General features: G+C 35.8%; 1 protein-coding gene across 1 annotated transcript in view; it reads left to right on the top strand.

Annotated features, from left to right (window-relative positions):
• GPM6A (glycoprotein M6A) overlaps window positions 1–12,862 on the top strand; it is a 297,190-nt gene that overhangs the window by 243,099 nt on the left and 41,229 nt on the right. The window lies entirely within an intron of this gene.

Raw genomic sequence — 12,862 nt, forward strand, 5'->3', positions numbered from 1 at the left:
CAAGCGGTCATGGTGAAATGCAGAATGATTATCTTTTTTCACATTGTAAAATACACTTCTAAGGTTTCCTCAGGTTAAACTCCATCTTTTAATTCTATAATGTTATTGTGACTTCAGTATATTCTTTTCCAATGTAATTTGAGTTGACACCATGTTGACACTGAAGGATAGACATTTTGATGGGTGAACTTGACTTATCCTTCCTGTGCACAATATAACCAAAGCAACAAAAACAACAAAAAATAGAGGTAGACGATAAATCCTTGGAGTTATTCGGTGCTTTGTGTGTCCATGAGCCAGACTCTGTATGAAATGCTGAATGTATAAAGCATGCAAAATGTAGTCCTGGATCTCAGGAGCTGATTATTAATCACACGTAAACCACAATACAGGAGTGCTGCACCAAAGTGTAGAGTATGTACTAGAAATTATAAAGATCTAACATTTTATTTAATATTTCTGCCTCTTCAGATATTCCCTGGACATTCTTCTATTATTTCTGCCAGCAATTCTTATTTTCACTTCACAGCCACTAGAGGTGACTGACAGGAACTGAAAATGAGCTTTGTGTGTATTCATAGAATTCTCGGGATTAGTAACATGAAATAAAAAGATTTATGTGAAGTGCAGGTTTTCATATGTAGGCTGAGCCGTTTAAGGATGTGACCTGTGGTGAGCAGAATTCAAGAACAGCTAAAAGGCATCTTCCATTATCACATGTTCATAGGCTGCTTTGTAGTCCTCTTATCTCTCTTTGAACCTTTATTTTCAGCCCCCATATTCTAAGAGTCATATGAGATATGATCAAAACAGGCAAAGGACGTTAAGTATTTGGGGTATGGGATAAATTCGCCAGGGGTAAAAAATGGCTGCAGTAAAAAACAGTGCGTCTGTATTTTGTAATCATGGTGCCCATTCAGATTGTAATAGAAGCAACAAAATGATAGGCTTATGCTTGGCTCAAATAAAATAGACATTGTTTGTACAACATTTAAAAAAGATTTATTAAGGACTTTGAACTAATATTTCCCTGGCCTTGGGAGAGCAAAGCACATACCAATAGCTCCTTTAATGAAAGACGGAGAGAGAGAAGTGGGGAGGGAGAGGAAAAATATTGTTCTCTTGATTTAAAAATATGTTTTAGCTTCTTAAAGCCTCCAACGCCTGAGATAAGGTAATTGCTTGGAGAAGTGACATTTCTGCTTTGAAATACTGCCATTTTGCCTCTCTGTTTCCAAATGTATATTAGACAATTCTTGCAGTATCAACAGCACTTCAGGAATATGGAAGAGAGTTTTCCTCTTAACAAATTATAACTATTTGTTTCTGACCCATTTTGAATATTCTGCTAATGTTTATCATAAAACAGCATAATGTGACTATCAGGAGACAATTTTTCTTATTCTCTGTGCCCTATGTATCTGGAAATATTATTTTAATGTAAGAAATATTTCAGAATATGGCTTTAAATGTTTCCTTATACCCAATTTTGGTATATTGTAGCAAGTATGAAATAAAAATGTTTTAATATCTGCTTGTTTGAAAAAATAACTTTTTGGATTTGGAATACATGTCTAAGTTTTAAAAAGCCAGATTGTACTAAAAATCTATCGCTATGTTTTCAGTAAGACGTTTGTATCTGAAAATGTCTTAGTGAATTTCCATGAACTAAATTAAAGAAACAAACTTTCTATAAGTGGTTCATGGTATCTTTTTAAAGAGAATTTGGGTTTTTAATTTCTAATTTTTCTTTCACAACTTGAGTCCATAATCAGGAGTTATTTTATAGTTATTTTTGCCATTAGGTTTTAAAGTTATATTTTAATTTTCAAGAATAGCTTTCAATTCCTTAACTGTATTTTAAATATGCTCCAGTTCTATTAAAATAATTTGTATTTGATCACATAGTGGAGTGTGCTAGTAGGTGATTCCATTTTTACCTTTTTATACTGGAGCTTTGAAGAAACCTGTGATACATACATTTGTGGGTTTTGTGTGTGTGTGTGTGTGTGTGTGTGTGTGTGTGTGTGTGAGAGAGAGAGAGAGAGAGAGAGAGAGAGAGATGCTTTAAATAATGACCAATGTATTTTTAAATTTTTGTTCAATTTAACTTTAAGAATGTAAACTCTTTTCTTCAAGATTAGTTTTTTAAATTTATTTGTTCTATTGTTTTCAAAGTAACAATATAGTAAAATATAGATTGAGATAATGTTTTTGATGACTTAAATTATGTGTAAGGATTCATAAGTAATTCAGCATTCTCTTTAAAAGCCTGATGAACCTAGTTAATTTTAGGAATCAAACTTACATTGCATATAAACACTAATTTTATAAAAACAAATCCACAGAATATCTGGCATAATAACATAAGCTGTTGCTGGTTTTGCAGTTGTTATTTTTGTTTTAAGAAAATTTCTTAATGATCATAAAGATTACAAAAAATCTTAAAATCGCTTTGGCCAAGAGGTTTATACATTGTAGCACCAGATTTCCACTAGACATTTTAATATTGAAAAGTAAGTTCCTCTTTCACGGACAGTGAAGGGGATTCTTTCTAAGTAAGAGACTTTTAAACTACAGGAGGGAGGATCCTAGCATGGGACTAGTGTCAGAAGACCAGTCAAGGCAGAGGAAACAACATGAGTGCAAAGGCTTGTCTTGCAGGATTTGAAAGGGGTCCAATGTAGCTGGTGCGTGGGGAGCCAGTGGGCCATGGTGTGAAACAGTGCTGGAGAGATCACAGACAGTGTGCTAGTGCAGGAGTGTGTGGAAAGTAAAATGGTAAGTTAATGTAAAGGAAAGTCAAGGAAAGATCTTAAACAGGAGCAGGACATAACTTCAGTTTTCCTTTTGAAATTATTCCTCCAGCTGTTGCATCAGTGATAAATGAGATAAGATAAAAAGTAGACATGACCAGGCAAGCTAATCTGTTTCCAAGAAACACCTATCCAAGGTACCATATTACTTTGGAGCAATACTTAACAGATGATTTTCAAAATTGTGGAAAATTTTATCGAACACTAGTAGATAAGGAAAACACTATCTTCTTTTCCTGATTTAGTTTGCTTAAGTGGCTAATGATTTTTACTTTCATTGGCAGTGCCTTCAGTTTTCCCTGTTTAGAATTCAAGGGTTCTGAAGCTGTCAAGATCTTCTTTGGACTCTTTGTCTGCTGTTTTTCATATGGAAATGTGTGTTTTTATTTTGAATTTGATGGAGAGTCGTGTTGATAATCTTCAGTACTGTGCAATTATCCAAACAGAAGTCCAGAGATAACTATATTCAGTATAAGTCCAAGTTTTGCCAGTTAGCTAGTTCTATGATACTGTATGATGTGTGCAACCCTAGTTTCCACTTTTACAGATTTAAGATAATAGTATATTACAGGAAGACTTTTGAATTATCTCTCCAGCCAACCTGCATAAACACTCTTTACCAGTTACTCAGAAAGAAAAATAGGCTTATTTTTTTAAAGAGTTACAGGAGGAAAATCAGGGAAAAATAGTTTTGTAACTAACCATTCATTCTGCATATTTCTCATTCTTGGTCCCAAAGTAGAAAATTGTGATGATTCTGATATTTGTCTACAGGGGGACATAGTGGGAGTTTTGAGGCTGATGACTTTTGGTTCTAGTTGGCTGTTGAGACACATTTTCCAATTAATTCATTTATTCAACAACACCTACTATGTGTCAGATACTGTTTTAGGAATTGGTCATACAGAAATGAACATAATGTGAATTCTTGACCTCATGGCTTTTATATTTTGGTGGAGAGATTCGATAAACAAAGTCAATAAATAAGATAAATAATATGTTGGATGATGATAAGTGTCATGGCAAAAGAAGGCAATCCGTGAAGTGGAAAGCTCAGTTTTAAACTGGATCAGCTTGTGACAGATTAAAGATGGCTGCAAACTCTACCACCTCTCCCATCCAGGGTTGGAGTGAACTTCTTCACCCCTAAACCGCCTGCTGAATCTGGACTGCCTGTGACCACTTTGACATACAACATAATTATGCTCTGCCATTTCTGGGTTTAGCCTTTAAGAGGACTGGCAAATTTTGCTCTTTCTTGGAGCCCCTCCTCTAATGGAAGCCATCTGTTATCTCTTACCTTACTGTTAAAGAGCTCAAGCTAGGCACCTGGAGAGGCCACATGAAGTGAGATATTGTGAGAAAGTCCTCAGTGGCGCCAGGTGTGCTAGCTGAGGTGCCATGCATGCAAGAAAGAGGACATCTAGCTGAATAATGCCTTCAGATGACTGCAGGTCTATTCACTTTCTGGATGCATCTGCATGAACCATTCCAAGTGAAAACTGCCCAGTTGAGCCCATGAAATGTGAGAAATTAAAATAGATTGTCGTTTTAAGTTAGTACATTTTGTGCATAGCACATTAGGCAGCAATGGATAACTCACCAAACAAACACATGAACAAACAAACTCATGAATGAGCTATATTTTGAGCAAAGGCCTGAAGACTATGAAGGAGCAAGCCATGCAGATATCTATGGGAACAGCACGTATGTTAATTAGTCCATTGATTACAAGTAAAGATGGGGGTTTAACTGGATCTCCAGACATCATCTCAACAAGCAGAATGTATGCTGCTAAAACCCGACAGGTGTATGCAATTCAGGCCCGTAATATGGCTGCTCATTCTTTCCTTCCAGGGACATGTCTCTACCTGATTGTTCCCTCACCCTAGAGGCTTATTTATCACAGTCAGGAGAGTACGGTTCCAATTGTTATTGAAGCAATTAACTTTTCTCCCTTAGGGAAACAAGTTTAATTAATCAAAACATTCTTGTTAAGTCATGTTGACCACTACAGACTGTTCTGTAATCAGTGATACATTTCTAAAAAAAACTATCTGAATGTTAAATATTCATATTAATAAACATTTAATAATAAAACCTTTTTTTTTATATTTTTTATAGAGACAGGGTCTCACTCTTTCTTGCTCAGGCTGGTCTCAAACTCCTGGCATTAAGCAATCCTTTCTCTTTGGCCTCCCAAATTGCTGAGATTACATCTGTGAGCTACTGTCCCTAGCTGTAATAAAAACATTTTTAAAATAAAAATGTCATCATTCTTTTGAAAACTTCCCAATAAACAGGCTTTCACAAACTGTGCAGTATCTATTGTCAGTAATAATCATTTGAGAAAGTACCTGTTTGTAATTATAGCTCCCTCATAGGAGCTGTGGAGATCACACCAGTCAATGCATTTAAATTCTTGGCACTGTTCCTGATGCACTGGAACTATTCAAAAAATTCTTATTGATATCATTAGTTATAGACTGTATATTTTGTTTCATGATTTGTTCCAAATTTCTCAGAGTAATTCCTTCTTAACCCCTGTATTCCATGTGTATTGTAGTTTATGAGCTAGTTTTAAAGCATCTTCGGCATTTAGTATGTTTCATATGATACTGCATGGTTTCCATATGCTGCTACATCTGCACATCAGAATCAGCTGAAGCACTTCTAAACAGACAGGATTCTCAACAGAAGGGATCCTGGATCTCTGTCTTTGTCAAAAATCTCTCATGATTTTGATGCCCAGCCACAAAATTAGGGGGGGGTGTACAAAGAATGCCTCCAAACACTGCACATTCTTTTCCTTTTTAAACATGTTCCTTTTAAAATTAAGAAACCGGTTGTTAAAGCGTATTATTTTAACAATGGCTAAAATGTTTAATTTATAAAAACCCGTCATTTGAGTTTATCTTGGTAATGTTGCTTTGTCCTGAATGATTCAACTGTTTACCTTAACTTTGTACTTTGTTTAGGCCAGGACATATTTAAATAGGAGGTAATAAATTTAATAATATTTGAGGATTATTTGAGCTATATTCTAGAAGGCTTTAAAAATATAGATTATCATTCATTAAGTAAAGTGTTATCTATTAGAAAGTGTGTTTGCTAAACACTTTATCGTGTAAATAAAGCATTCCTCAGAAGCACAGTTTTGAACTATCATTACTCATCTTTCTGGTCTGTTGTATTTTACACCAAGGGGATTTTAAATCCACTATTATTCATATCGTGTTGAACTCTAAGCCCACTGCCACTTATTCCGATTTGCTGATGAGCACCATGACCCTGGCCACTTATCTAACTGGACACTCAGGTATCACAACAATGCTAGATGTTTCCATACAATGGTTTTGGAAAAGTTTCTGAAAGGGGCTAGAAATTTTATATTTTATTTCTTACTCATATGTAAGCTCAAATAGGGTAGAGACCATATTTTTGGTCACTTCTGTATACACAGAGTAGAGAACTAATAGGTGTTCAGAAAACATTCACTGAATATTGTTACAGGGATTCACTGCCCATGCTGCTAGCACAGGCATAGGAAAAAAGGAGTGAGAATGTTAAGTGAATTCAGCACGGTCAGGTCCTGATTTAATTGTTCTTGTAGTTCCTGTATTTCTGTCCAAGTGGTATGTTTCCCTGTATGACAGGATAAGAGAAAGGTTGGCTTTTGCCTTGAGTGTGTTGAGGGGAATTTGATACCACAGTCCAGCTCTCCTATGAGTTTGTGATATAAATTTCTGCTACCTTTAGAGATTGAAAAACTCAAGTCTAGGGTCTAATTTAAAGGAAGTCACCATAAATTTCAAAGGATTGGTATCCTGGAGATCATGTTCTCTAACAATGATGCAATAAAGGTACAAACAAATAACAAACAGAAAAATAAAAAAGCTCAAATATTTGAAAACCAAAACAAATAAACAAGCAAAGAAAGCAAATATATAAATAACTTACATGTCATAAAGAAATCACAATGAACTTTAGAGAACACTTACAGCTGAACCATAATGAAAAGATTACATATCAAAATTTGTATAATGTACTCAAAGTAGAAGAGAAAGGGAACTTTATAGCCTTAAATGTTTTTATTACAGGAGAGGAAAGACTGAAAATTAATGAACACAGCATTCATCTCAAAATTACAAAATGTATAGCAAAATATGCCCACAGAAAGTAAAAATAAGGAAATAAATTAATATAAAATAGAAATTAATGAATCAAAATAACCATGCAAAAATAGGTTATTTGAAAAGAATAACACCATTGAAAGACCTTTCGAGTTACTTATTATAATAGTCATTAGTGCTGTTTGCTAAATATTTATGACCACCTGTCTTTTGAAAACATGGTAGAACCGCACTTTTTAATCCTCGTGGTTGAGAGGGAGGCAAGTGACTCTTCCTATCCATTGGGCTGCGAGTATAATAGAAATGGCATGTATAGCTCAGAATACCTAATTGCCAAAGTGATCATTCCCTGATGTTTTTTATTCTCATATTATGATTGGCAATGTTCAAGATGATGTCTCCTTTATTAGCCTGAGTTTCTGAATGGCTATAATGGGAATAGATGCCCACCATTGACCTCAGGTGGAAATATTGTAGCCTGATTGAAAAATAAGATGTGAGGGGGAGCGGGGGTAAAAAAAAAAAAAAAAAGAAAAAGAAAAATAAGATGTGATGCTTTAAATCATTGAAAAACTATTTTTGTAGCAAACGTAGAGTTTAAAACATAGGCTATGCTGACTAATGTACTTTAAGAAGAGAGGACGGAAGGAAGGAAGGAAGGAAGGGAGGGAGGGAGAAAGAGATAGAAAAGGAGGGAAGGGGAGAAGGAAGAAGGAAGGAAAGGAAGGAAAAACAAAAGGAAGGTTACAATCATCAGGGTAGACTAAAGGAAGTATGTACAAATGATGAATAAATTTAAAATATTATAAAAGAAAGTTATGCAAAATTTCATGCAAACATTTAAATCTTTTATTAAGTTTACAAATTTCTATAAAGATTGACTTTAGCAAACAGATTTAAGAAGAAATAGAAAACTTGAATACTTCTATTAATAATGATCATTAGCAAATTGGGTCAGTAGTTACTATTCTTCCTATAAAGTACACAAGTGGCCTGGATAGTTTTACTGATTGTTCTACCGAATATTTATTGTGCAGATAATTACAACCTTATGCAGAGTCCCAGGCTACAGAAAAGAGAGATCAGTTTATAAGGCTAGTAGGAACTTGATTCCAAAACAAGAAAGCAAACATTGGATGTCAGTTACATTCATTAACATAGGTATCCTTATATCTTCACTCATTATCTTTTTAACCTCATACTGTATTCTTTTGTCTCTACCTCAATCTATATATTACCACTACTGATCTCTTAAATTTTCCTCAAAGACTCCAGGCACATACATGCCACCGAGCATTTGCATTTACTTCCCCTCTACTTGAAACCTTCTCTCTGATAGCCAGTTGGATGGCTCCTTTACCCCTTCAGACCTTCTTACAAATGTCACCTCAGTTATTCCTTTACTGGCCTCTGCATCAAAAACCGAAACCATTATTCTAATACTCACTATTCCCCTTTTCTGTTTAGGTTTTCGTCCTTGCACTTTTCACAATCTGACCTGTATTATTTCAGCACCTTGTTTATAATCTGTCTCCCAGCTCTGCAAGGAGAGCAGAGATTTTTGTTGATTTTGTTTACTTCCAAAGCTTCAGCAATTAGCATAGTGCCTGACACCTGGTGAGGGCTCAGTAATTACTTGTTAAAGAGATTGATAAATGCAAAAGTATTGAAGAAAGTCAGCATGACAAATTTAGAAATGTATTAACAAATACAGTATAACTTCATTGAGTTTTTCTCAGGAATGCAAGTTTAACTTAGATTGGAAAAATTTATTGAAATGGCAAATAAAAAAGAGAAAAGCAAAAAATTGTTTCACCAGATGGGAAAAAAGCATGTTACAGAATTCAAAATAAAAGAGACTGTCTTTAACCAACAAAATAACAGCAAGCATAACACTAGATACAAAATCAATGTAACAGTACCAATCAGAATCCCAGTGAATTAATTTGTTTGATCAAACTGGCTCTAAAATTTATTTTGTAAAGTAAAAAAGCAGTGAATAGCCATGACATGTGTGAGGAAGATGAACTGGTTGGGGGAATTTCTCCACCACAAATCCAGACATACTATACAGCAGTGTGGTGTTGGTCCAGGGAAGGACAAATAGACTAATGGAACAGAATAAATGGCCCTCAAACAAACCACACCTCTCTGGATACTTGATGATGACAAAGACAACATTGTAGATCAGGAGAGAAAGAAGCAACTCCCTGGTGAATAGTACTAGGAACAATTTATCTATGAACAGATTGTCAGTCTGACTTGTCAACCTCACTTGCCAATCTCTCTTCCAGAATCCACAATTGTGTTGGCCTCTCTTCTGTTGTCTATGTATGTTTCATGGTCTTTTTCTTGTTGGTTTAGGCTCTTTTCCCGTCATTTTGGTGCAGTTTGTGGAGTGAGCAAAAGCAAAGACTTGGGTTTATTTTACAAGGTTTAAATGGAAGTAAATTAATCATTGTCTTTTAAAAAAATCTCATTCTATTTTTTAAAAAAGATGACATATCTCAAGAACTTCTATTTTCTTTAAAATGTTTATATTATCACAAGTCAATCCACAACTTCACTAAACATTGGACAAAGGGTAATGTTTCAGGGAATGTGTTGAATGTCTCATAATTTTTTTATTATTTGTTTTCATATTAAAGCTGAAGGCATAGTATTATTTCACTTGTGAACGCATAACCAGAAACTGGATATGAGGAAAGCTTGTGTCTATAGGTAATGGCTATCACATGCAAATTCTATGTTCACTACTTGAGCCGTCAGCTCTATCTGAGAATTAATGGCCCTATTTTTATAGTATCTAGTATTGAAAATGTTTGCTGTGCAAAGTAATCGTTATCATTTTGCTAGAGATTTTCTCAGGAAAGGCATTTTCTCCAGGGTGAGCACTCGCTCCGCTTACTATGCCTTCACTGATACTCAGGTCCCACAGAGCTTTTTCACTCGCAGTTCCGCAACAGCGTGGTGCAGGGGGGACGGCAGTAGCCTCAGCCTGAAAGGGGGATTGTTGAGAGCCTGTCCTGGGCCAGGGGCCTGGTTGCTATGGCGACCCTGCTGCTCTGCCACGGCTGTTCCTCACTGTGGGTGGAAAGCAGCTCCCCTGCCAGCAAGTACGTGGGATCCTGGCAGCTGGAGAGAATACTGAAATAATGCGCTGCCTCCCCAGATGGGAGCTCTGAGTCTTCTTTCAAATCCAATAGGCAGCTCAGGCTCTGTGGAAGAGTGGGGGTAATTAGGATCCAGCCCCTTACAAGTGCAATATGTGCGTGGTGAGACGCTGCAAGTTGTCTCCTTTTGAATAAAAGTTGTGTGGAGAATCAGATCTTAAATCAAAAGATTTTAGCCTGACCTAGCAGTAACGGACGTTTCAAAGAATTTGCATTTGCGAATGCAGTAATATAATTCTGAGGGATTTAAATGGCAGCATTTAAGTGGGGATTAAAAATTTTTTTTTCATTTCATTTGGAGACCTTAAACTGATTTGGAAATGCCTATTAATTCAGGGTTGTCAGTTTGACTTTACCCAGTATTGAAATTTATCTCATGCTTTTCTAAATTTGAAAGCTGCTATTCACTTGAAGTTACGCTTGATGCTGTAATGTATTGACCCCAGTCTTCCCCTTGCAGATACAGAGGCGAACGCAGAGGCTAGAATTGATCCATGTAAAGCACAGTAGAGAAAAAGAGAAATAAGTAGGAACTGACTCTGCGTCAGTAATCACATTAATCAGAAGTCCTCAGTGGCGGTTTTGGTGATTATCCGTGGGCTTACCACTTTATCTGCTCTTGAGCTATTCTCACTGTGATTTTATCTTTACTCAGTTGTAAACTTTAAGATCCAGAAAAGGTAACTCCTACCTTTGCATTTGGTGTTTGGACTCTTTTCTTTATATCTCAACTTATTCTGTTCTGAAGGGGGTTTTTTGGACACATTCATCTGGTTTTGATAACCCCCATTGTGTGCAGTAGAAATCTCCCATAACCACATCAAATGCTTCAAGAATAGCAAAGGAGAGAAATCATAGAAGAATGGGATTTGAAACCCTGGGGCTATGTAGTACACCTGCCGAAATTAGGAGTAGCTCTTCTTTGGACTGGTACTAATTTTATTTCTTTCTAAATTATTTTTTAAATAATGAGTGAGATGGAAATTTTAGAACATCAAGAGACAGAGAGTAGTCCAAAGATTTTTCTGCCACCCTGTTAGACTCTGTTCAATGACATTCAGATACTACACACATTGGTCTCAGCCATCTGTTGGTGAAATTTTTTTTCTATTATATGAAGTTTCAAGCTGTTCTAACCTTTTCTACTTCCCCATTGTGTGTGTGTGTGTGTCTCTGTGTGTGTGTCTCGGAGGAGGAATGTTCAGGAAATGATTTTGTCTGTACAAACCATAGCTACTGAAGTGGAGAAGTGTTCAGATTCCTTTTTTTAAATTCCTCTGGGGCAGATGAAATTCTCATGAAGTCCAGTTCAATGAGCAACATTAAAATAGCAGACAAGCTGAATCTCTGAATGTAAAGTTACTTCACACAGGAACTTTGCAATTATCACATGCTTAGTATGTTGCTATACACATACGTGACTTCTGGAGAAAATGTCCACGCATCTTCCTGTGACTTACATACAATAACAAGCTATTTTGGAATCTCCTTTGTTATTTGTTTCTGAAGAAAAAGGAAAATTCTTCTGTGATGTGTGGGGGGCTTCAGCATTACAAAAAGGGATTTGATTAAGCATTTCCAAAAAGAGGAAAGTGGGAGGAAGTCTCTGGAATGAGGAAGTGTGTGCGCGGCGGGGAGAGGATAGAAGTGGGTGTATGTGGAGCTGAGATCATCCAGGAGACACTCCGCCTGTCAGCCTTCTTACCTAAATTTTCCTTTTTCATCAGTGGCTGGCCATACCATCTCTTCAGTATCTCTTATTGCAAAGCTGAGATACTTAAACATTTCTAGTTACTTTCTTAGAAGATATTTAGCAGTCACCTGAAAAATTCTGACATTTACTGTGAATGTTAACCATGGTTTTCTGATGTCTCATGCTAAATGCTTAAAGTTGTCTTTCTATAAGGAAAGACTTAAGTGACAAGGCTTCAAAAAACGAACTTGACTACTGTGGTCAAAGAATTTTTGACAACCCTATTACAGCACAATAATAGTTAATACTGATAATAGTTAAAATTATGTCTAATAATGGCAGCCAACATTTATTGAGTTGTTACTCTATGTCAGGTATTATTTTATATATTAATTCATTTAATCCTCACAAGAACCATATGAGGAAAATTCTCTTCTGTCACTTTTTTACAGATGATAAGAGCAATGAGATAAATTTGCTTTGTGTGTCTGCTACTGTCCCTTTTCTAATGTGCCAGGGTGGTCTTTCTCATTTTTGAAAATCACGAACCATAGCAAGAAATATGGATCACTACACAAATGACATATATAAACATATCTGAACTCAAAGGAATCAAAAATAATTTCTCTTACTATGTAACATGTATTCAAATATTATCTATTCTATTTATTTCCACATTTAAAGTTTGCTGGTCAAAGTTTACTAAATTGAGTTCACAATGCACTAACAGTCTTCAACTCACTGGTTTTTGTTGTTGTTGTTGTTGTTAAGCATGAAATGAAGTTTATTGTGGAAGGGCAAGACAGGTTTACAAAGCAAGAGCAAGATACGTTCACCACAGATGATGAACGTGCCCCCCGCAACCCCTCTGCTGTAACAAAAGGGCCTCAATTCACTGAACAATGGATTCATGGGTCCAAAAATACAGTTACAGAGAAGGAATAGCTTCTAATATTTGATAGCACAGTAGGGAAATTATAGTTAATAATTTATTGGCTATTTCCAAATAGCTAGAAGACACGAATTGTAATGTTCTCAATATAAAGA

This window comes from Lemur catta, chromosome 5, assembly GCF_020740605.2.
Source record: "Lemur catta isolate mLemCat1 chromosome 5, mLemCat1.pri, whole genome shotgun sequence".
NCBI classification, from domain to species: Eukaryota; Metazoa; Chordata; class Mammalia; order Primates; family Lemuridae; genus Lemur; species Lemur catta.